Genomic DNA, 24,590 nt, shown 5'->3' on the forward strand with positions numbered 1-24,590 from the left:
GGCACCCACCTGCTCTCTGTGGCTCAGAGGCTGAGCCCAGGCCTGCCTCTGAGGGTGGAAATTCTGTCAACAACCCTGAGACTAGCCACAGCTGGAGCTTCGCAACCAGGGACCACCAGGAGGCTGCCCCTCAGATGCCCACCTCTCATTCCAGCAGGAAGGCTCTGGGTGGAGTTGGTGGCATCACGGCAGACATGCAAAGCACGGCCTCTCCCACCTGGGACTCATTTCCCCTCAACCACAACCCTCGGATGGGAGGAGCAATGGAACAGAGAGAAAAATGCCAAAAGATTGGCCAGGGTCGTGGGGCTTGATCTCAACAGCCCAGAGCTCAAGCTTCAGTCCATTTCCACGTGCGATTCCAGCATCCTGAACGAAGAGTCCCACGTGCTTCCTGAGGATACCCCAACTGGCATCATACCTAAGGCTTCCCTATGTCAATGTGAACTCCATGATTTTGATAACTGAGCTGTGGTTATGGAAAAGAATGCCCTTGCTTTTAGGAAATTACACACTGAAATGTTTAAGGGTAAGGGGGCATCTCATCTGCAACTAGGGGCATCAGGCAGTTCAGGTGTACATGCATACACACACTTCCAACCTCGGCACTACTGACGTTTTGGGCTGGATAATTCTGTGCTGGGGGGAGCTGGAGGACTGTCCTGTGCTCTGTAGGACATCGAGCAGCATCCCTGGCCTCTATGCACTGAATGTAGTAGCACCCCACCATGCCCCATCCTTACCCCCAGGCATTTGAAACAACAGAATTGTTCCAGAGATTGTCAAATGTCTCCTGGGGGACAAAATTGCTTCTTGTTGAGAACCACTGGGGACCTATATATATATATATATATATGAGAGAGAGAAGGGCAAAGAATATAAATTCTTGGTACTGTTTTTGTCTTTCCTGTAACTTTCCTATAAGTCTGAAATGATTTCCAAGTAAAAATTGTTAAAAAAAATAAAATTTTATGAACACGTATGACATGAAAAGAAAGAAAGGAAGAAAAAAAAAAAAACCCTGCCAGGTTACAGGCCCTCTCTATGTCTGCCCCAAGGCCATGACTCCCTTTGCTCACAGGTCAGGGATCCCACAGTGGAGGGCATTTAACTACAGGTCAGACCCTGCTAGACCTTCCCGCACACGTGTTCACGAAAGCCCCATACTGGCTTGGCTCTGGTTTCCCCCCTCTGCAGATGGGGAGTCCAGGGCTCAGAGGGAGAGTCCACCTTGCCTGAGACCCTGCAGCTGGGAGCACCAGTAGATACCAGTACCTGAACCCAGTATGCAGACTCTTGGCCTTCTCCTCCCCTCCACCTACTGGCCCTTGTCTACCCAGTGAGCGCAGACAGCCATCTGGGGTTTTTCCTAGCTGCCATCAAGCACCCCACTGAGCACCAGCTACCAAGCACTGAGTGGACACCCTTGCAGAAAATCGAAAGTGAACCACATGTGCAATTTTTTTTCTTTATCCTCCTTTCCTAAAGGGGGTTGCAGGGCTGGGCAAAGTTGCCTTTCAGATGTCTCCCAGTCAGCAGATTTTGCCTCCTACCTTCGCTTTACAATCTGTGATGATTCTGAGTGGAGCTGGCTAGTTGCCATTTGAAGCAAATTGGTTATCCAGGAAAAAGCAAAAGAAAAAACTTTAAACAAATAATACAAGGAAAGCCATGGGGGAGGAGGGATGGGGAGAGAAGAAAAGTAAATTGCACAAATGCAAATTAGAATTATTTAAAAATTAAAAGTTACTTTAAATTATTTAACCTAATTACTGCCCCGTTCTCCCAGGGAGACAGTCACTTGTGTTCTGTGGAGCATGGAGGATTAAGCCGAAATCTCTGGCACTAGGAAGGGGAGGCCAAGGAATCCAAGCTTCAAACCCCTCAGCGTGCTGGGGTGGGGTGGGGGCTGAGGGGAGGGGGACAGATGCCAGCGGGAAGGGGACGTGTAATAAACACAATTAATGTGGGTATCACACTTCATGCTTTACAGAGCACCTGCTCATTTTCTTTAATCCTCATGACCGCCGGAGGGGCCTGTGTTGTTCTCCCCGTTGCTCACATGGGAAAGCTGAGGTTTAGGACCAAGGTCACACAGGTGATAGTCAGTGAATCCAGGCCCGGAGCCTTGCGACCCTAGGTCCTGCAGGAGCCCTCTCAGCTCTTCTGGGTTAATCCCCAGGAAGGACAATGAAAGGGGGCACAGGAGAGGGCACCGCTGGAGTCTCATCCTGCCTCTGCTGCTTCCCTGCTGAGTGATCTTGGGAAAGAAACCTCATCTCTCTAAGCCTCAGTTTCCTCATGGAAAAGATGGAGATGGTATTCCCACAGGTCTGTTGAGAGGCTTGAGTGGGACAAGATATCTAAAGTCCCGGGCACTTAGTAGTTGCTCAAATAATAGGGCCTTTGAGTTCCAATGAGCAACGGGGAAAGATGAGGGGCATTAAATCTCTACTCGAAAGCAATTGTATTCTTCTCAGGAGGCTGAAATGAGAGGATCACTTGAGCCCAGGAGTCAAGGCTGCAGTGAGCTATGATTGCACCGCTGCACTCCAGCCTGGGTGATAGAGCTAGACCTTGTCTCCAAAAAATAAATTGTATAAAGCCCAGTGACCTGTTAAGCCAGTAGTTCTCAAATGGGCTGCACACTGGAATCATCAGGACACTCTCAGAACTCCTGAAGTTCATATGGGCCCCCAGAGCAATCAAACCTGAATCTCAGCATGTCTAAGATCTCTGGGTGATTCCATCGTGCAGCCACAGTTAAGGACTTCTGCGCTAATCTGTCTCCATTAGTATATAACACAATGGCATGGATTATTCTGCAGTTGGAAGGATTTAGGGTAGACACCAAATGGGGCTTTTCTTTTCTTTAAATTGTTTTGTAGAGGTGGGGGTCTTGCTATGTTGCCCAGGCTGGTCTCAAACTCCTGGCCTCAAGCGATCCTCCCGCCTCAGCCTCCTGAGTCACTAGGACCACAAGTGTGAGCTTTTCTAGAAGCCAGGTCCAAGGGAAGATGTAGAGTGTCTATGGGGATTGGTAAGGGCAGAACTGAGCCCTTTGTGACCAAGGAAGGAAATAGGAGGAGGGGGCAGAGGCCTTCCAGAGTCCTCCCCAGACACACTTGAGACTAAACCAAGCAAGGTCCCTGGGAGGTAGAAAGGGAAAGGAGTGGAGGAAAAGGGTTTGTGGGTGGCCAAGAGATAGCACCCCTCAAAATGCCTGACCTGTCTGAGATCCTTGCCTACCTGAGACCTCCAGAGGTGACCTGATAGCCTTCACCCCACTGTGAATCTCGGGACATACGTGCCCTCCCTGGCACCTCCATTCACCCTCCCACAGCACACTAAGATTCACAATATACTCCATGCTGTGTCAGGCCCTGGGCACTACCCAGGGCTTCAATTTCCTTTTTATTAGTCCAGGAAGGGTCTAATTTGCATGTCATTTGCATAAATTTGCTTGTTTCAATTCAAAAAAGACCCCAACTCCAAGCAGGTGAGATAAAATAAATTGGCTTATTTATTGTCCCTCCTGCTGCAATTGTATTCCAACCTAACATCAGGCTTCACGGAGTGTTCACAGGGGAGACTTTATTATAACACTGCAGCCTGGAGAGAAACTGCTGGAGGTGAGGACACAGCCCAGCTGGACTTCCAGGGATGGAAGAAAAGCAAGTTTCTCCCCCCAAATCAGGCCAGACTTCAGATGGAGGGCCGCCTCTGAAGAAGGAATAGAGTAGATTCACTATTTTAACTATATCCTTCCCCCTGCCAAAATAAATAAAGAGTAAAAACCCTACTTTGCTATCCCATCCTGCAGCGGGGACCACAGTGAAGTCTGAGCCCGGGCTGGAGGGAAGGTCGCTCTCCGGGCTGGAGGGAATGTGTTAATTGATTATTGACACATTCTCAAGGCCAAAGCACAAAGGATTCGGCTGACTTTTAAGGTCCCTCCTGACTAAGCTTCTATACAGAGGTTTCAATGGATGCTCTGCATCACATAGTTGAGTGGAAAAATCCATTATCTTAACAGCTGGCACCAGGATGTCTCTGGGGGAAGAAAGCCTTTGATATATTGTCTGTGGGACCTGGACCCTGAGGGTCGGGGTTGGGGGGGTGTTAAGTCTGGCAACCGTAGACGGAGCAGCACTGAGGCAGTGCCAATGCAGGGCACTCATCTGTTTTCCTCCTGAGGGGAGAAGAAGGCAAGACCGGGTGGGGCACATGAGCGATGAGGGGTGACCAGTGAGAGTACCTGGTATCACAGTGGCCTCAGGGCAAGCCATCAACCCGGTTCAGATGCCCCCTTGAGGAGGGCATGGGAATGACACTGTCTTCTCTTGATTTTAAAGGCCTGGGGGACCCCAGTGGATGCCTGGGTTATAATCTTAATAAAAAGACCTTCTAGGCCAGGCCCCATGGCTCACGCCTATAATCCCAGCACTTTGGGAGGCCGAGGCGAGTGGATCACAAGGTCAAGAGATCGAGACCATCCTGGCCAACATGGTGAAACCCCATCTCTACTAAAAATACAAAAAAAAAAAAAAATTAGCTGGGCGTGGTAGCACGCACCTGTAATCCCAGCTACTCAGGAGGCTGAGACAGGAGAATTGCTGGAACCCAGGAAGCGGAGGCTGCAGTGAGCCAAGATCGCACCACTGCACTCCAACCTGGGCAACACAGCAAGACTCCGTCTCAAAAATAAATAAATAAAAAAAATAAAAAGACCTACTAAATAAATGGTAGTTCAACAAATATCGAGGGCTTACTCTGAACAAGGCATTATACTGAAATCTTCATAATGGCCGGGCACAGTGGCTCACACCTGTAATCTCAGCACTCTGAAAGGCTGAGGCAGGGAGATCACTTGAGGCCAGGAATTGGAGACCAGCCTGGCCAACATGGTGAAACTCCTTCTCTACTAAAAATACAAAAAATTAGCCAAGTGTGATGTTGTGCACCTGTAATCCCAGCTACTTGGGAGCCTGAGGCACGAGAATCCTTTGAACTGAGGAGGTGGACGTTGCAGTGACCCAAGATCGTGCCACTGCACTCCAGCCTGGGTGACAGAGCAAGACTCCATCTCAAAAATAAAGTAAAATGAAATAAAATCTTCATAATGAGCCTAGGATATAGGTTTTATAATTACCCCGATTTACCAATGAGAAAAACTGAGGTTCAGAAAGGCTACATAATTTGCCCAAGGTCACAGAACTAGAAGGTAACAGAGCTGGGATTTGGCCCTTAACCACCACTATATACAATACTAGGCAGGCCTCTCAGCCATCCCATAAAGGGAGGAAGAGCAACGTTATTGGAGATGAAGAGCCAGCATTTCTGTGACTCTGATTCACCTATAATCATCAGCTAACAGGTAGGATCTTCTGATTCCTGGTGTGGGGCCCTTTGCATTATATCATTTTGCCTCCTTAAATGTCACCAACATCAAATGGTTCTATAATTTGGTACTAGCTATTCACTGGCAAAATGGCACCTGGCAGCGGAGTGATGGAGAGGAATGGGGCAGCACCAAGGCAGCACCAAAGACATTTCCAAACATCCCAATCTTCCCTACATTGGGAAATATTCACTGGAGTAAACCAAACAATCCCTGGATCAATATAAATCCTTAAATCCATTTCTGTTCTCAGATTAGTACCATGTGTTAACAAACTGTCAGTATACAAAGGCAGAACCCATGCTACATATACCATTTTAACATCTCGTGAAGACTCCTAGGTACTTCTAGTTATGGAAAAAATCCTGTTCTTTGACTCCAAACCCATTATGAGTCTACAGGTTGTGCTCACATCCTCCCTCTAGATGTCTGGGCTCAGACTGAAGCAGATTCATTTGTGTTCCTATAGCTGCACGGTGACTGCCTGGACCCTTTCAAAAGCTTTCCACTTCATTCATTGATTCATGCAACAGAAATCTGTTCAGCACCTACTAAGTGCCAGACGTTGTGTTAAGCACCAGAGGTACAACATTAAGTAAAGTAGGTGCGGACCCTAAACTCCTGGTGCTTATAGTCCTCTAGGAGAGCAATATAATAGAATAATTAGATAAGTATATAAGTACTAACTATAATACATTTACAGTTAACTCATGAACTTCAAGGGTCCAATTACCCACAGATTTTTTTCCGACCAAACATAGATCAAAAATACAGTATTTGTGGGATGTGAAATGAAGGACATGGAAGGCTGACTTTGTATACGTGGGTTCCGCAGGTTCAATTGCAGAACTTGAGTATGTGTGGAATTTGGTATACGAGGGAGTCTGGAACAGTATATGCCCCACATATACCAAGGGAAGGCTGTATATTAGTTTGCTCAGCAACTATTATAAATATTATATATTATATGATATGTAATATTATGTAATATATAATATATTACATTATTCTGTTATAAATATATTGCTCTCCTGGAGGACTGTAAGCTCCATGAGTTTAGGGTCTGCACCTACTTTGCTTAATGGAATAAATACCGCAGAATGAGTAGCTTAAACAGAAATTTATTTCCTCAGTGTGAAGATTCTTTAAAGAACTAAAAGTAGATCTACCATTTGATCCAGCAATCCTACTACTAGTTATCTGTCCAGAGGAAAAGAAGCATTATACAAAAAAAGATACTTGCACACGCATATTTATAGCAGTACAATTTGCAATTGCAAAAATATGGAACCAGCTCAAATGTCCATCAATCAATGAGTGGATAAAGAAAATGTGGTATATATACCATGGAATACTACTCAGCCACAAAAAGGAATGAAATAATGGCATTTGCAGCAACCTGGATGGAAGTGGAGACCATTATTCTAAGGGAGGTAACTCAGGAATGGAAAACCCAACATCATATGTTCTCACTCATAAGTGGGAGCTAAGCTATGAGGACGCAAAGGCATAAGAATGATACAATGGGCCGGGCAAGGTGGCTCACGCCTGTAATCCCAGCACTTTGGAGGCCGGGGCAGGTGGATCACCTGAGGTCAGGAGTTCGAGAACAGCCTGGCCAACATGGTAAAACCCCATCTCTACTAAAAATACAAAATTATCCGGGTGTGGTGGCACATGCACGTACTCTCAGATACTCAAGAGGCTGAGACAGAAGAATCGCTTGAACCCGGGAGGCAGAGGCTGCAGTAAGCCAAGATCGCACCACTGCACTCCAGCCTGGGTGAGACAGAGCAAGACTCTGTCTCAAAAAACAAACAAACAAACAAACAAACAAACAAAAAGAATGATACAACAGACTTTGGGGACTCAGGGAAGAAGGGTGGGGGAAGGGATAAAAGACTACACATTGGGTACAGTGTACACTGCTTGGATGAGGGGTACACCAAAATCTCAGAAATCACCACTAAAGAACTTATTCATGTAACTAAACATGACTTGTTCCCCCAAAAACCTATTGAAATAAAAAATAATTAACATAAAAATTAAAAATCAACGTAGTTTCTAAAAAACAAACAAACAAACAAACATAATGCAAAGCCAAGTTTTGAACCACGTTTGTGCATTTGGGCTTATCCTACTTGCTGCTCTTGACAACCCTGTTAAGCCTGGGTTAGCAGGCTAGATTGTAAGTGGCACATGGTCTAGTTATGTCCCTTGTCCTTTAAAAAAAAAAGAAAAGAAAGAAATGTATTTCCTCACAGTCCTGGAGGCTAGAAGTCCAAGATCAGGGTGCCTATGGGACTGGTTTCATTCTGAGGCCTCTCTCCTTGGCTTGTAGATCCCATCTTCTCCGTATGCCTGAGCCTTAATCTCTTCTTAGGACAATGCCAGTCATATTGGAATTAGGGCCCACCCATATGAACTAATCTTACACTACTTACCTTTCTAAAGGCCTTATCTCCAAATATAGTCACATTCTGAGGGATTGGGGGTTAGGACTTCAACATCTGAATTTTTGAGAGACACCATCAGTCCACAACAACATTGTAAGACATAAAAGTTCAGGGATATGTAATAGTAAGAGCAGATAACAAAGACTCTGGGGGGTCACTGAAGGTCTCCCTAAGGATGTCACATTTGGGTTGTGTCCTAGCCTGGGTTCCCCCACAAGCAAACCTAAGACAAAGGCATGTGTGCAGGTTGTTTATTTGGGAAGTGATCCCACAGGGCAAGAGAGAGGTTCAGGAGGGGAGAAACAGAGAATGAGAGAGAGCAAATACAGCTCTAGGCCAGCGCTGTAGGCAACTGGGCTCCATCTTACTCAGGCTCCTAAGGAGGGTTCCGGAAGGTCCATCCCAGAAATGAGACGGGGAAGCATTTATCCATTACTGCTGTCCCCACTGGCTAAGGACAGCCACACTGCTGGTGTTAACCCCTGAGCTTCTACACTAGCATGTGGGTTCCCTCAGAGGTCTCTCACCTGTGTCAGAAAAGCCCCCGGACTGGAAGCAAGAGGTATGTGGAATGGGCTGCAGTGGGGCCCTATCAGGTTGCATCTGTGCAAAGCTGGTCAAAGCCTATGTGGGACTGGTCACCACAGCAGAGGCTGGAGTAAGATGTAGGGGGGAGAGGATGTGAAGTGAGACTCAAGCCGTGTCCATACAAGCTGTGAACTGCAGGATGAGTAGGAGTTAACCAGAGCAAGGTAAGTGGCGGGAAGAGCTTTCCAAGCTGAGGGAGCAGTGTGTGCAAAGGCCCTGAGGCAGGAGGGCACACAGAGCACTCAGAGCACTAAACGAAGGCCAGTATGGCTGGAACGGGGGGAGAACAAGTGCTGGGAGATGAGGCTAGGAAGGCAGGCAGGTGGTACATGGTGCAGACCCATATTCAGGATTTCGGGTCGGGCACAGTGGCTCACACCTGTAACCCCAGCATTTCAGGAGGCTGAGGCAAGTGGATCACCTGAGGTCAGGAGTTTGAGTCCAGCCTGGTCAACATGCAGAAACCCCATCTCTACTAAAGATACAAAAATTAGCTGGGCGTGGTGGCAGGTGCCTGTAGTCCCAGCTACTTGAGAGGCTGAGGCAGGAGAATCACCTGAACCCAGGAGGTAGAGGTTGCAGCGAGCTGAGATTATGCCACTACATTCCAACCTGGCAACAGACAGACTCTGTCAGAGAAAAAAAAAGGCGGAGGTGGAGGGGGTCGGGATTTGGGACATTATCCTAAGTGTGATGAGAGCTATTGAAAGTTTTAAGCAGGGGTAGGAAGAGATCTGTAGCAGATTTCTGTTTAGAAAAGTCACTCTACCTATTTGGATGCAGACAGGTTTAGAGTGGGTAGAACGGTTTTTTCGTGATTTCTCTGAAGTGTGGCATTCCCTCCATCTACTTTCAACCAGGAATTAAGGTGTCTAAGACCAGAAACTACTGCCTGTGGCAACCGTAGATGTATCTTGGCTCAAAGTGGTTTCCTGGAAAGGAAACGGTTAAGGGGCAATGTGTGGGGGAAAGAAACATGACTGGTCAAATCCCCTAGTAAATACGCTGAAGACAGATGACAGACCTCTAAAAATAAACCAATGGTGTTTGCTAACAGTAAGCCCTTATCTGTGGAATGCTTTAAGCAGATGTACCTCGTTTATATGAGTGTCTAGGATTGCTTATGGTAAATAAATATGGAAATCTACACATTTACGGAGCATGGATCCCTTTTGTCACATAAGCTATGTAACTATCTGAGTATACACTGGAGATTTTTCAAAACTGAAATAGCTCTCTTCTGTGTAAGTAATGGAGCCACATACGGTTCTTAGACACTTCATGTGTAAATCTGGGCAGAGTAAGTTCTGATGCGAGGAAAAAAGGCTTGGTGAGATGTGTAGTGGTCCCAGACCTCTGTCTGTCTCATTTGTGCTTCCTAATTACTTATATCCTTGAAATTATTAGTAAATCTTAATACTGGGCAAGATCTCTGATTCATGAGAGTCTGATGCGATAATCCGAGGCTCTGTGATGTCTCGGTAGGACACTATATTCACTCTCATCTCCAGGTTCATTCCATGCACATTTTCCCTGCCTTTGGGGCCACTGCTCTCATGGAGCTGATGTTTTTTGTTGTTTTTGGTTTTTGATTTTTTGAGAGGGAGTCTCACTCTGACACCCAGGCTGGAGTGCAGTGGCGCGCTCTCAACTCACTACAACCTCCGCCTCCCGGGTTCAAGTCATTCTCCTGCCTCAGTCTCCTGAGTAGCTGGGACTACAGGCGCCCGCCACCACACCCAGCTAATTTTTTGTATTTTTAGTAGAGATGGGGTTTCACCGTGTTGGCCAGGCTGGTCTCAATCTCCTGACCTCGTGATCCACCCATCTCGGCCTCCCAAAGTGCTGGGATTACAGGCGTGAGCCACTGTACCTAGCCTGATGTTTTTAGGTTCCAACTACATCTATACAGCCTCCAAAATGTCTTTGTCCTTCACTGTGTCCCAACGGGTAGCTTACACCCTAGCAGGAGTTCAGCATTTCTTCCAATAAGGACCTCTTTAACGAACTCTCCTGAGCCACGCCCCCTTAACAAGGCCTTCAGGTTTCAAGGAATTTTGTCCACAGAACAAGTTACATTTATCAAGAAATAATTGAAAGCTGGACACGGTAGTGCATGCCTGTAATCCCAGTTACTTGGAAGGCTGAGGCAGGAGAATCGCTAGAGCTCAGGAGTTCAAGACCAGCCTGGGCACTTACAGTGAGACCCCATCTCAATAAATACATAAATAAAGAGTTGAAGTAGTTTTTCCAGCTTTTATCAAAGGCATTCATAACTATTACTCAAGAGCTCTGACCAGCGTGAAGACTACCTACCAAGTGAACTTGACAGTCTCAAACAAAAGCAGAGAAAAATGGTCCCTTAACATAGATAAACGTTCAACAGTGGCAGGGAGATTCTTTTGGAAATTCTGGGTACACTTCTTAAAGGGACCCTGGGTTGGAAACCACTGCTATGTATCTGTTTCTTTATACTCAGGCACTTCGTCCCTCATCTACCATTTCTCTGATCGTGAACAAACCTCTTCAGTTTCCCCCATAGCTGGTTTGTTACCACCTTGGCACTTCACCACCCATGTGATCTCAACATCATCAGCAAGCCTGAAGCTCATTCATCGAAGTCACTTTCTTTTTTTTTTTTTTTTTTTTGAGACAGAGTCTCACTCTGTCGCCCAGGTTGAAGTGCAGAGGCGCAATCTTGGCTCACTGTGTCCTCTGTCTCCTGGGTTCAAGTGATTCTCCTGCCTCCACCTCCCTAGTAGCTGGGACTACAGGCGTGTGCCACCACACCCAGCTAATTCTTCTGTGTTTTTAACACAGATGGGGTTTCATCATGTTGCCCGGGCTTGTCTCAAACTCCTGACTTCAAATGATCCACTCACCTCACCTCCCAAAGTGCTGGATTACTGGTATGAGCCACCGCGCCCGGCCTCCTTTTGTTTTAATAGACTGTGTCTCACAGTGTGGCCCAGGCTGCTCTCAAACTCCTGGGCTCAAGCCATCCGCCTGCCGTGGCCTTCCAAAGTGCTGGGATTACAGGCATGAGCCACCATGCCAAGCCTGAATGCTGACTTTCAAATTATGTGTAAAAAAGTTAAATAATCATCTCTGGAGTAAGCCACTGGGTGTGACTCTGAATTCACCCAGAGGCCCTTTCTCTCCATCTGGAGGTCCTCCTAATTGCACTGGGTCCCCACAACCTCTGCCTGGCCTGGCTCAGCCCCCCACCTTGATAGCAGGTGTTCTCCAAAGGGGCAAAGGGGTCTGTGGCATGCAAGGGGAAAAACACAAATCTTCTGTTTGAATTATTTTCTCTAAATGGAGAAAAATAATTTTATTAAATATTTAGTGTTCATTGATAAGTAGTACATATATACTTTATTCATAAATTGACATATGTTGGAGTAGAGTTCAAAACTACTTTTATAAAGAGCAGTGGATAATCCAAAAAATGTAGATGCTATTGCTGAAAATCTTCTCCCTATCCCCTACTCTCCTCTCCTCCCAGTCCTAGTGCCCTGGGTGTTTTTCTAGCCTCCATGTCTGTCAAGTCTCCACTCTGCTGCTATTTGCTGTCAGTCTCTGGCTTGCTCTCCTGCCTTGATATTTCAAAGACTCCAGTATACTCACTGGCCATCAGTTGGGCCAGGACCCTGTTCCCCAAGCCAGCCCAGAGGCTTCCACAGCCAGAACTGGTTCCTGGGCCCACAGCCAAGACCAAAGCCCCAGGTCTCTACTTATGTGAGTAATTGTGAGTTAAGACACACCAACACTACCAAAAAAATTTAAAATTCTCTGGGCATAGTGGTGTGTGCCTGTGGTCCCAGTTACTCGGGAGGCTGAGGCAGGAGGATTGCTTTGACCCAGGAGGTGAAGGCTGCAGTGAGCTATGATTGTACCACTGCACTTCAGCCTGGGCAACAGAATCAGACTCTATCTGAAAAACAAAAAACAAACAAACAAAAAAAGATACACTAACAATGTAAAAAAAGTCCCATGAAATATTATATAATATAGTCCAACCTAGAAATAATCTAAATATCTACCAGTAGGGGTTTGGCAAAAAAAAATAAAATAAAATAAAACATGGTATATCTACAAGATGATCTATCAGCAGCCAATTACAACCTTCTAATAACATTAGGAAATTCTCAAGCTATAAGATGAAATGCAAAAGCGGACCTATATACAAATCTACGGTATAATCTCAGCTATGAATACATCAATATGCACAGAAAAAAAAAAAAGCCTGGAAGGAAACATACCAAAATGTTGTCAGAAGCTTTCTTTGCCTCCTTCAATGGTTCAGCAGTTCTCCAGTGAGGCTCCTTATGTGTGTGACACTGAGCTAGGCCCTGCTTTACGGAATCACAGCTGATTTTGGTTTTCTACTTTATATGTTTCTGGCTTTTTGTAGTTTTCTGTAAAGAACAAGTTTTACTTTTACATTTACACAATAAAACAGAACCAAACAGTGGTTTTCTTATGAGAGCTTGTACTGTAAACCCAAAGACTGTTTTGAAATCTGAATTGTATGTATTGATTCCTGCTTGCTTACATTTTTTAACTCCTTGTAAGGATCTCTAGGGGATAATCAGGTATGGTTTCTTCTAGAGAAATGATGATGCTTCTCCTAGGTAGTTAATTTCTCTAGTAACTCAGGGGTCTTACCTCATCATTAGTTACCCTCCCCCTCCCCCCCCCTTAGTTCCAGGGAGGTGACATGAATGACAGAGCCTAGGCTACCCAGCAAGGAGGCTGTGACAACAGCAGCCACCTCCATCTCCACTGGAAGAGTAAAAAGAGATTATGCAGGCCGGGCGCAGTGGCTCATGCCTGTAATCCCAGCACTTTGGGAGGACGAGATGGGCGGATCACGAGGTCAGGAGATCGAGACCATCCCGGCTAACACAGTGAAACCCCGTCTCTACTAAAAATATAAAAAAATTATCCGGGCGTGGTGGCCAGCGCCTGTAGTCCCAGCTACTTGGGAGGCTGAGGCAGGAGAATGGCGTGAACCCGGGAAGCAGAGCTTGCAGTGAGCTGAGATCAAGCCACTGCACTCCAGCCTGGGTGACAGAGTGAGACTCCGTCTCAAAAAAAAAAAAAGAGAAAGATTATGCTTCTACATGAAGGAGTGAAGTTAGACCTGAGGCGGAACTTTCCTATCAGCATGGTTGTTAAACCTTGAAGTGGGGCAAAGTGGATGCAGAAGTGGGCTGGGTAAGGGCAAGCCCACTCTGAGGTAGGGGTTGGTGAATTGCCTCTGAGGCTCCCTCCAGCTCTAAGAGCCCAGCATGCTTCATGGAGTCTTGGGTGAGGTCAGGTTGTCCCTAGAGATTATTGCCACTGAGATCCAAAGCACCCCTCAGCCCTCCCCACTGCCAAACAGAAGTATTCAGACACAAGCCCAAGGCCAGATGGCTGGGCTGCCCCTGCATGTACACTCATTCAAAAGGTAGGGTGATGGGTAGAGTCAGGACCACACGGCCTCCATGTGACTCAGGATCATAAGGAAAGGGTCTCCAAAGGACCAGCCCTGTGTGTGATGACACGCCAAGACCAGAAGCCCTCACCGCTTGGGTCATTAGGTCCTGTAACTCCACAGACCCCAGTGAGGACCACACTTCTCCCTCATCCCACCCCAAGTCCAGCTCACCCATCCCTCTCACCCCCTTCTTCCTCCAGGCCTCAGCCTCAGGAGCACAGCCCCTCCTGCACTGTTATCTTTCCCAGCTCCTTCCTCCTTCTGCTGAATGTGGTGCTAAAGAGGCTGTTCCGAGGCTGCAGAGGAAGCCCCCACCCACAGTTGCTCTCAGAAGGTTGTGGGGGTAGGGAGGGATTGACACAGGGTAGGAGACGCCAGGGAAATAAAAGGGAAGGATGAGGCACACAGCACCCAGGGTGCTGAGGCCAAGTAGCGCTGGACAGGGGTGATGCTCACAGGATGAAGGGGTGATGGAGGAGCTGTGAAACCACAGCTAGAAAGGAAAGTGTAACAAAGGAACCACTGCCGCTCCGCAATGATGCCACCTCTCCCTGCCGACAGCCTGACATGTGGCCTGCAGTTAAAAACCTGCCTCCAGGCCGGGTGCGGTGGCTCATGCCTGTAATATCAGCACTTTGGGAGGCCGAGGCAGGCGGATCACAAAATCAGGAGTTTGAGACCAGCCTGGCCAATATGGTGAAACCCTGTCTCACTAAAAATTAAAAAAAAAAAAAAAATTTACCAGGTATGTTGGCGTGTGCCTGTAGTCCCAGCTACTCGGGAGACTGAGGCAGAAGAATCACTTGAACCCAGGAGGCGCAGGTTGCAGTGAGCCGAGATTGCACCACTGCACTCCAGTCTGATGACAGAGCAAGACTCTGTCTCAAAAAAAAACAAAAGAAACCAAAACAAAAAAACCTGCCTCCAGACCTAGCTCTTGATCTCCATGGGGTGGCATGGCTTTCTCCAGTGTCCCAGGAGAGCAGAATTCTAGGAAAGAGGAATGGCAGATGGGGGCTGAAGCCATGGTAAGTGCTGAGACTCCCAGTGTACACACATGCATGCACACACACACACAAGTGATACACACACATACTCATCATACATGCATGCACCAATACCTTACCTGTGCGCACCCACCATATATGTAGACAAACATGTGCCTACACAACCCCAAATGCGTACATACACCACATGCGCAGCCACCAGCCATTAGAGTAATCAATGCCCAGTGCCTGCTTGGCAGCCCATTTGGACACCTGTGTTTTCACAATTAAATATATAATGGCAGTAGAGAGCAATCACACCCGTGGTGAGCGGGCATGACGGCCGTCCATGCTAAGGTTGGGCTCCATTCTCCTTGGTAACAGCCACTCAGGTGGAATGAGGAGTGGGCGGCACTCCAGTCCCTCCGGAGGGAAGGAACACGCTGCAGCTGGCCTGGCAGTCTGCTCTTCAGTCTCCGCCACCCCTAGGGGCAGCCCTGGCCCCAGCACACCTGCCTCTGGCTCCCCCAACATCCTGCTCACCCCTCTTTCCCTCAGTGTCTCTGAGCAACAGCACCCTGATCCCCAACCGTCCAACCAACACAGAATGTCGAGGAAGTCCTTCCCTTTCTGGGCTGGATTTCCTTCAGGACTGGTCGGTTTATTTCAGGACTGCCAGGCAGGACTCTGCTCCCCTCTCCAGAAGCTCTGGCCCCCACAGGCAGGTAAGTAGCCTCTCAGAGAGCAATGGTCTGACCCATTTGGCACCGAGGCAGCATATAGAAAGCAGATATGAACCACATCAGGAAAAGACGCCACTTCTTTCAGCTGTGCTGACCTGGTCTTTCCACCCTCCGGGGCCTGAAGGAACTGGCTAGAGGCATCTGGCTGTAAGACGGGTGCTATTCTTCCACCCCCAGCCTACACCCTCTCTTGGCTACAGAAAGTCCTGCACAGAACAGCTACCTCATCCTCAGTTCACCGTCCAAGGTGAGGAGCTTCCAGAACGTGGACTCACAAATGTCAGCCCCAGAACTCACATACCTCAGCCCCCTGCCCCTGTGCCCATCCCAGCAATCCCAAAGCACCTTCTGCCATGCCAGCTGCCTGAGCCTGCGCACTCAGCCACCCAAAAAGTGGGGTAGGAGCTGAGACCTTCATGGAGATCGGAGAGCATCGGGCCACTGATTCCGAGAGCCCGCTTCACATGCAGGCCACCGTGTGGTATTCACAGGCATGATAAATCCTTTGCAGCGGAAGGGAAAAGTCACTTTGAATTGCACCCACCCTTCTGGCTTCTCAAGAAACAGCACGAGTCAATTCTTGTTCTTTCATTTGGAACTGGCAACTGAGGTCGTCTTGTCAGACTCTGGGGTCCCAGAGCAGGAGTTGGTATACAAGGCCTAAGTTGTCCTAAATCTAAACTCTGAGTATGTGAGGGTGACCTCTCAGACCCTCTCCTGCACCACAGCTTACCTGCTTACAAGAAAGATAGGATCCCAAGGAGAATTCTGACCAGAGGGCCCCAGAGAGAAACTGAGTCAGAGAGTCCCAGTTTTGACCCCCTAAGCACCTCTGCTCCTTTCTACCCTCTCCACCAAAATTAGCCAAAATAACACTCTTCAAAGGTCAGAAACCAACCCAGGTTAAATAAGACAAAGAGACCAAACAACCAATGCAATAATGAATGGCTATAAGAGACATTTGGGGGACAATAGAGAAAAATTTAATATGGGTTAGATATTAGAAGATATTTTTTCAGTTGCAATAATATTCTTGTGATTATGTATGAAAATGTGGGGATTTTTGGAGATGTATGTTGACATAGGAGTGAACATCTTGATATAATTTATTTTAAAATGTTTCTGTGGGCCAAGTGTGGTGGTTCATGCCTGTAATCCCAGCACTTTGAGAGGCCAAGGTGGGAGGATCACTTGACCCCAGGAGTTCGAGACTAGCCTGGGCAACACAGTAAGATCTCATCTCTATTAAAGGGGGGTGGGAAAAAAAAGGTTCTACAAAAAAGATAATAGTCAGATGCTGTGGCTCACACCTGTAATTCCAGCACTTTGGGAGGCTTGAGGCAGGCTGATCGCTTGAGCCCAGGAGTTTGAAACCAAACTGGGCAACATGGTGAAAACCTGTCTCTACAAAAAGCACAAAAATTAGCCACATGTGGGGGCACACACCTGTAACCCCAGCTACTCAGAAGGCTGAGGTGGGAGGATCACTTGAGCCCAGGGTGGGACAGAGGTTGCAGAGGGCCGAGACTGTGCCATTGCACTCCGGCCTGGATGACAGACCAAGACCCTGTCTCAAAAAAAAAAAAAAAAGAAGAAGAAAAAGAAAAAAAGAAGAAGCAGTTATAAACAATGTTTCCAGGCCTCGTGATACCAGTAGCACACCTAGATTTTAGCTGCTGAGTGACCTGTGGTAGAAAAGGCACGTGTGCTGAAATCAGGAAGCCTGGGTTCAAGGCCAGTCCAGCCCCGCCTGCCTGCCTGAACCTACTCTCTCTGAGCCTCAGGTTTCATATCTGTAAAGAGGGAATAATAAACCATCCTCACCAAGTCACGAGAACTCAATAAACTTGCACATGCAGAAGCATACAGCACCCAGGTGCCTCCATCAACATTCATTCTTGTCCTTTTCTGCATTTCCCTACTTGGGAAGACCACTAGTCTAGCGAGAGACAATGAGACTCAAAAATTAAGGAAGGATTTCTACTTCCAGGAGATAAAGTAAGCGTATTTTTCCCTATTCCTTTTGCTAAGCACAACTAAAACCCCTAGACATTACATGTAAAACAAACATAAGAAGACTGTAAAAGGTAGAGGGAAGAAGGCAAAGCAACTAGGAACCTTAAGGTCCAAGGGACAACATGGTGGTGTGTTCCTTGGGTTGATTTTTTTTTTTTTTTGCTTCATATGTCCCTGATTTGGAGCTGAAGACACTAGGAACCCAGAAATGTCCATAGGAGCATACACGAAAAGCACCAACAAAATCCTGCTCTCTGTTGCCAGAGGACTAGGAAAGGGGTAGCTTAGCAAGACAAGAAACATTTATTTAATAACCACTCAGTCAGACACAGTGGCTCATGCCTGGAGTTCCAGCTCTTTGCAGGAGCATCACTTGAGGCTAGAAGTTTGAGATCAGCCTAGGCAATATAGCAAGATCCTGTCTCTGTAAAAAATTTAAAAACTTAGCCGGGCATGGTAGCACATGCCTGTAGTCCAAGATACTTGGAAGGTTGAGATGGGAGGATCACACAAGCTCAGGAACTTGAGGTTACAATGAGCTATAATTGCACCACTGCCATTCAGCCTGGGAGACAGAACGAGATCCTGTCTGTGGGGTGGTGGGGATAACAGCTACTCAGCTCCAACCAAACACCAACTGTGGGCCCACAAGCAAAGGCCAAGAGGCAAGCCCAGACTTCTGTCTTCTCAAGATTGTACAAGGCACCTCAACACACTCACTGGTGGTATCAGAGAAGACCAAGAAAGGAGCTGAAACTTTCACTTTCTCCAGCTAGTAACAAACTGCCCCCTGCAGTGTCAGTGGAGACCAGGTGGTGAAGTGGAACTCCTACCTGTGCTCAGTTGGCACAAGTAGGGACCCTCACTCTTTGGTGTCAACAGAGGACAAGTGGGGAATCTAGATTTCTATACCTACCTGCCAGTAACAAGGCAGCCCCACCTCCTTCCCCTGCCAGAGTTGTCAGACATAGTCAGTTGACCCAGAGGTTTAATTAAGATACAGAGTCTCATATTATAACATGAAAATGTCCAGGTTTCAATACAAAATCACTCACCATACCAAAAGCCAGGAGAATATCAAATTGGGTGAAAAAGAACAATCAATAAATATCAACTCCAAAATGTCAGAGATGTTAAAAATTATCTGACAAAGATTTCAAAGCAACCATTATGAAAATGTTTCTTTGAGCATTTATGAACATGCTTGAAACAAACGAACAAAACAAAAAACGTCAGCAAAGAAATAGAAGGCATAAAGGACAAAATGGAGAAATATAACTGAAATAAAAAGCTCAGTGGATGGACTCAGTAGCTGAATAGAGGGGCAGAGAAAAGCAGCAGTGAACTGGAGAACAAAACAACAGAAAGTACCCATTCTGAATAACAGAGAGAAAATAGACTTGAAAAACATGCAGCTTCAGGGTCTTATGGGACTATAACAAAATATATAACATCTGTGTCATCAGAAGGAGAGGAGCAAGAGGAAAAAGCAGAAGAAAAAAAAAGCAGGGCTAAAAGAGTACTTAAAGAAATAATGGGAGAAAACTCCATCAATTTGGCAAGAGACACTCACCTACAGATTCAGAAGCAAACCCCAAACAAGATAAACTCAAGGAAATCCATTCTAAGATGCATGACTATTACACTTCTGAAAATTAAAGATGAAGAAAAATAATTAAAAGCAGCCAGAAATTATTTTTTAAAAAGAACTAAACAGATATTCTGGAGTTCAATAAGTACAATAACCAGAATAAAAAACTCACTAGAGGCCAGGCATGGTGGCTCAGACCTGTAATCCCAGCACTTTGGGAGGCCAAGTTGGGTGGATCACGAGGTCAGGAGTTTGAGACAAGCCTGGGCAACATAGTGAAACCCCATCTCTACTAAAAGTACCAAAAAATAAAAAAATTTGCCAGGCAAGGTGGTGCACGCCTGTAGTCCCAGCTACTCAGGAGGCTGAGGCTGGAACTTGAACCCAGGAAGTGGAGGTTGCAATGAGCTGAGATCACGCCACTGCACTCCAGCCTGGGCAACAGAATGAGACTTAAAAATTTAAAACTTTAAAAACTCACTAGAGGAGCTCAGCAGCAGCTTTGAGCAGCCAGAATAAAGAATCAGTAAACCTGAAGATAGCTCAAGTGAAATTATCTAGTCAGAATGGAAAAGAATGAAGAAAAATGACAGAGCCTCAGAAAGCCATAATACACCATGAAGCATGTCAATACACACATAATGGGAGTCCCAAAAGGAGAGTAGAAGAAAGGCAGAAAAAAATATAGAGAGAAATAATAGCTGAAAACTTCCCAAATTTAATGCAAAACATTAATTTACACATCCAAGAAGCTCAACAAATTCCAAGTAGGATAATCGCAAAGAGATCCTCACCTAGACACATCACAATTAAACTGTTAAAAGACAAAGACCAACAGAGACTCTTGAAAGCAGCAAAAGAGAAGCAATTCATCGTGTACAACGAAACTCAATGAGATTATCAGCTGTTTTCTCATCAAAACCATGGAAGCCAGAAGGCGGTAAGATGTATGTCTTCAAAATGCTGAAAGTAGAAGATAGTCAACCTAGAATTCTATAACCAGCAAAACTATTATACAAAAATGAATAAACTAAGACATTCTGGATAAACAAAAACTGAGAGAACTCATTACTAGCAAACCTCCCCTACAAGAACTACTAAAGGAAGTCTGTCAGGCTGAAATAAAAGAACACTAAACAAGTAACTTGAATTCACGTAAAAAATAAAGAACATCACAAAATGTAACTACCTAGGTAATTATAAAAGACTGTATAAACCTATTTTTGTTGTAACTTTTTTTTTTTTTACCTATATGATCTAAAAGACAATGCCAAAAGCAATAATTACAAATACCTGTTGATGGGCACACAATGTATGATGTAATTCGTATGACAATTAATGGCATAAAGAAGAAGGAGAGGCCAGGAATGGTGGCTCACGCCTGTAGTCCCAGCACTTTGGGAAGCCAAGGCGGGTGGATCATCTGAGATCAGGAGTTCAAGACCAGCCTGGGCAACATGGTGAAACCCCGTCTCTACTAAAAAATACAAAAATTAGCCAGGTGTGGTAGCACACGCCTGTAGTCCCAGCTACTGGGGAGGCTGAGGCAGGAGAATTGCTTAAACCTAGGAGGTAAAGGTTGCAGTGAGCTGAGATCACAGCATTGCCCTCCAGCCTGGGCAACCGAGTGAGACTCTGTCTCAAAAAAAGAAAAAGAAGAAGAAGGAGAGACTGGAACTACATAGGAACAAAGTTTTTGTATACTATTGAAGTTAAGCTGTATTAAATCTACGTAGAGGAAATATTTAAGACAATTATATTATACATGGGGAAGTCTAAAGGGACATAAAGAGAGATAAAGTTTCTATACTTCATTCAAATTGGTAAAAGGACAACACCAGAAAACTGTGATGTTTTGTGTATATAATGAAATACCTAGAGCAACCATTTAAAAGGCTATGCAAAGATATACTCAAAAACACTATAGATGAATCAAGATGGAATTTTAAAATATTAAATAATCCCCGAGAAGATAGGAAAAAGAGGGAAAAGAAAAACAGAAAGAACAAAACAGAAAACAAAAATAAAATGACAAATGAAAAATGTATCAATAATTACATCAAATGTAAATGGTGTAAATACACCAATTAAAAGAGAAATTGAAAAACAAAATCAGAGTTGAGGGACAGGAGAGGATGAGATGGGCTAAGTGAATTTTAAAACATGTCCCAGCCGGAAGTGGTGAACTCATGCCTATAATCCCAGCACTTTGGGAGGCTGAGGTGGGCGGATCACCTGAGGTCACGAGTTTGAGACCAGCCTGGTCAACATGGTGAAACCCCATCTCTACTAAAAATACAAAATTTAGCCAGGTGTGGTGGTGGGCACCTGTAATCCCATCTACTTTGGAGTCTGAGGCAGGAGAATCACTTGAATCTGGGAGGTGGAGGTTGCAGTGAACCAAGATCATGCCATTGCACTCCAGCCTGGGTGACAAGAGCAAAACTCCGTCTCAAAAAAGTAAAACATAAAAAATAAATAAAAACATGTCCCAGCTAGAGTGGCTAAAAAACAAAACAAAACAATGACTAAATGCTGACAAGGACATAAAGAAACTATATCACTCACGCATTGCTGCTCGGAATGTAAAAGGCTACAGCTAGTCTGGAAAATAGTTTGGCAGTGTCTTTAAAAACTAAATATGCAAGCACCATATGAGCAATTATACTCCTCAGCATTCATCCCAGAGAAACGAAGACGTGTGTTCACACAAAAACCTATACAAGAATGTTGTTGATAGTAGCTTTATTTGTAACAGCCAAAAACTAGAAATAACTTGGATGCCCTTCAAAGAGTGAATAGTTAAACAAACTATGATACAATCATACCATAAAATACTATATAAATTCAACAACCTGGATAAATCTCCAGAGAATTACGCTAAGTGAAAAATGCCATTCATAAAGGTTACATACTGGCCGGGCGCGGTGGCTCAAGCCTGTAATCCCAGCACTTTGGGAGGCCGAGACGGGCGGATCACGAGGTCAGGAGATCGAGACCATCCTGGCTAACACAGTGAAACCCCGTTTCTACTAAAAAATACAAAAAAATAGCCGGGCGAGGTGGCGGGCGCCTGTAGTCCCAGCTACTCGGGAGGCTGAGGCAGGAGAATGGCGCGAACCCGGGAGGCGGAGCTTGCAGTGAGCTGAGATCCAGCCACTGCACTCCAGCCTGGGCGACGGAGCCAGACTCCGTCTCAAAAAAAAAAAAAAAAAAAAAAAAAAAGGTTACATACTATAGGACTCCATTTATACAACATTCTTGAAATGAGAATATAATAGAAATGGAAATCAGATTAGTGGTTGCCTGGGGTTTAGGAAGGGGTAAGGGTTGGAGGGAAGTGAGTGAAGCTATAAAAGAACAACAGGAGAGATCCTTGTGGTGACAGAAATGCTTTTTTTTTTTTTTCATTGCTGTCACTCAGGCTGGAATGCAGTGGCGCGAACATAATTGCAGCTTCCATCTCCTGGGCTCAAGTGATCCTCCCACCTCAGCCTTCCAAGTAGCTAGGATTACAGATGTGTACCACCACACCTGGCTAATTTTTTACTTTTAATTTTTAGTAGAGATGAGGTCTCTCTGTGTTGCCCAGGCTGGTCTCAAACTTCTGAGTTCAAGCAATCCTTCTGCCTCAGCCTCCCAAAGTGGTGGGGTTGCAGGTGTGAGCTACTGTACCAGGCCTGGAAATGTTCTATATTTTGACTACATTTATGTCAATATCCTGGTTATGAAATAGGAACTTAATTCAAACAAATGTAAAGAATCGCTCACTCTCAGGGTGTCCAGTGGCAGGGTCAGCATCTGAGAGTGAGTGCTTCCTTAAGTATTGACCCTAAGTGCCCTGCCTGTCTCACTCTAGTCCCAGCCTTGCCTGGGAATGACAGCTTCTTAGACCCACTTATCAGGATTCTAGAACCAGAGGAACAAAGTTTGATCGCGAAGGGGAGCAGGAGCGGGAATCATCTCGATGCTCTACCACCACCCACCTCCCAACCACCCCAGGCCAAGTATCATGCAATGTGAAAGCTCAGTTGTGTGGAGGATTCTGGGTAAGGAAGCATGGGTGGAATGATCCCCTGCACGCAAAGGAAAACTGACTGCATTCCACAGAGACAGGATTTTAAAAGGGAGAGGGACTTTCGAGATCATCTGGGGAAACTGAGGCCCAGGAAGAGAGGCTACCCTCCCAAGGCTAGATTCCTGCCTGGAATTCTTCCCGCAGTATGTCCTCCTCTCAGGAGCAGCAAGCACGTTAGAATGAAACGCAAGCATGGCAACATCTCTGCTTTCTAGGTAATTCCCAGCAATGAATATCTCCAGGGCCACTGGTTCCAGGAAGAGCTGGACTCGAGTCCCCAGGACAAGGGGAAGAAGCAAGTCACAGATGGCAAGAAAAAACCAGCAGTCAAGGATGAATTCAGAGTACAGTGTCAACCCTGCCACACATTCCTACTTCTAGCCTGCTCTGAACTAGCCGCCCTCCTAGGCGACCAGCTGCCTATACTCCAGAGGTAAGAAGAGAGGGACTTTGTCCCTCCCAACGGCCACTCCAAGGTGCACCTCACCAGAAACCTCCAGGCACCTCCTCTCCCACTGCCATCTCCATTCCCCTGGAGGTATCACATACATATTAACTTGTTTTCTTTGCATTTTTTTCCTGTAAGACAAGCCTCTGCCATTGACTGTAAGAAAGAAAATCATCCAATGTGAGCTGCACTCAAGGAAGCCGAGGGTCTCCCAGCCAGTCAGCATTCCCTCCCCAGGAGGGACGCCCCCAGGCAGAAGTGGGAAGCCAGCCCAGGCACACGGCTCAGTGCCTCATTCTGATTGGTCAGAGCTATGATGTGCTAATTGTCAAATATTTTGACTATGGCACTGAGTAAGACACTCTCCTGACCCACATGGTACACGAGGAAGTCTCTTGAAAGTGGTAGCCCTCACCCTCCCCTGGGTGTTTTCAAAATGCTAGGCTAAGGCTCATTTCATCTTCCCTTCTCTACATAACTACCCTGTCAGAGAAGTCACAGAAAAATACACTGACTCATTACCCTAAGGACCCAAATCACTCAGACAGACCACAGCACAGACCTAATGAAACAAAATAAAAAATCTCAAGACTCAAAGAGACCACCAGAATTTCTCTCAAAAGCATTTAGCTGAGCAGAGTTTACTGAAATGGCCTGTTTATCGAGGCAGGGCGGGACTGTGGGAATCCACGAGTGATGTGAAAACACTCAGGACTTTGCAGTGGTGGGAAGACATCACCACGCCGAGTCCTGAAGGGCAAAGAGAAGAGAGAAGCAGAAGGCTCGCAGGAGCCC

At 46.0% G+C, this 24,590-nt stretch overlaps 1 protein-coding gene across 2 annotated transcripts in view; it reads right to left on the bottom strand.

The window, feature by feature from the left end:
- MEGF11 (multiple EGF like domains 11) overlaps positions 1 to 24,590 on the bottom strand; it is a 383,043-nt gene that overhangs the window by 313,727 nt on the left and 44,726 nt on the right. The gene's annotated exons all lie outside the window — the stretch shown is intronic.

This window comes from Macaca mulatta, chromosome 7 (genome assembly GCF_049350105.2).
Source record: "Macaca mulatta isolate MMU2019108-1 chromosome 7, T2T-MMU8v2.0, whole genome shotgun sequence".
In the NCBI taxonomy this organism is placed as follows: domain Eukaryota; kingdom Metazoa; phylum Chordata; class Mammalia; order Primates; family Cercopithecidae; genus Macaca; species Macaca mulatta.